Genomic DNA, 1,546 nt, shown 5'->3' on the forward strand with positions numbered 1-1,546 from the left:
TAATCAATAAATAAAAGATATACAGGTTGGGTTGCCTCGCAACAAACGCCTTATTTATAGTTGCAGCACGACTCTGCTACTCTGATCAGGTTGGGCGCTTTCTCTTCTTCTTTCTCCCATGAAGTGTAGCCTTTTTGCATGCTCTCGGAAGGTCTCCTCTTTCATCTCTGGCTCTTTTCTCAATCATCTTTACACGCTCAGCTGGAAACACCACCTCCTCTAACTCAGCTGTCCTATCTGGATCACTATAATTCACATGCTGACTCTGCTCTATTCCCTTCAATTCGACCACAGTAATCATGCACAAGTCCTCATAATGCTTAGGGAGCTTAAGTGCCTTGTACACATTAAAAGTGACCTCCTCATTGTCAACTCTCATTTTTAACTTCCTTGCCCTCACATCAATAATTGTTCCACCGGTAGCTAAGAATGGTCACCCCAAAATAATGGGCACTTCCTCATCTGCCTCGTAATCAAGAACAATTAAATCAGCAGGAAGAATAAACTTTCCCATTCGAACTAACACATCCTCAATAATTCCTCCTGGCATGACTAGTTCTTGAGGCCTGTATTGATTCTGAGTACCTTGGTTTCCACCCCAAGAGAAGTTTGGGTGGTTACTCTAGTTGGGATTGTAAGTGTTCCCATATTGGTTTGTTTGGCCCCTATTTGAATTACCCACAAAGTAGACAGACTCTGGGTTTGCGGGGCATATGTCGCTTGTGTGCCCCTCTCCACATATTTCACAAAAAGCTTGAACCTGTTGTATAGGTTATACTTGTTGCTTGTTGATACTCAAGTTCATATGATTTGATTGGTCAGTGTAGAAATTTGCGCTGATAATGCTGAGATGACATCTAACTCAAGAACCCCTGCAGACTTTTGTACTGTGTGTCTGCCCATCTCTCCTTGCCAATCCGGATTGCTCTTGGAGAATTTGTTCAGTAATGCATATATCTCATCAAAACCTTTCTCCAACACTTAACCCCCAGCTGCAGCATCTACCACGATCTTTGTTTTAGAATGTAGCTCTTCTATGAAAGTGTGAGCTAACACTTCATTCGTCTGATTGTGATGAGGACAGTCTATGAGTAGCCCCTTGAACCTTTCCCAAGCTGAGTATAAAGATTCTCCCGCTTTTTGTTTGAAGGCAACTATCTCACTTCTGATTTTTGCAGTTTTGTCTGAAGGGAAGAACCTTGCCAGAAATTTTCTCGCCAGATCATTCCATGTTGTAATGGAATTAGCTGGTTCTGCCTTTAGCCATCGTTTAGCCTCGCCCAACAGAGAGAATGGAAAAAGTGTGAGCCTCACATAATCTGGAGTGACCCCGTTAGTGATATAAGTATCACTAATCTCCAAGAAGTTCAGAATATGCTGTTGTGGATCCTCGTGTGGAAGACCCATAAATTGCCCGTTTGCATGAAGTAACTGGATCATGCTCTATTTCAGCTCAAAGTGCCCAGTGATCCTGGGCTTCACTATACTGGAGGTGACATTAGCAATGCTGGGCATCGCCACCTCCTGAACAGCCATAGGTTGCTCC

At 43.2% G+C, this 1,546-nt stretch overlaps 1 non-coding gene across 1 annotated transcript; it reads left to right on the forward strand.

Moving 5' to 3' along the window:
* Positions 1–1,066: 1,066 nt before the first annotated feature.
* Positions 1,067–1,173, forward strand: LOC142175042 (small nucleolar RNA R71). The gene has a single exon (XR_012704232.1). It is a non-coding gene; the product is annotated as a small nucleolar RNA R71 (small nucleolar RNA).
* Positions 1,174–1,546: the final 373 nt, after the last annotated feature.

This window comes from Nicotiana tabacum, chromosome 20 (genome assembly GCF_000715075.1).
Source record: "Nicotiana tabacum cultivar K326 chromosome 20, ASM71507v2, whole genome shotgun sequence".
NCBI classification, from domain to species: Eukaryota; Viridiplantae; Streptophyta; class Magnoliopsida; order Solanales; family Solanaceae; genus Nicotiana; species Nicotiana tabacum.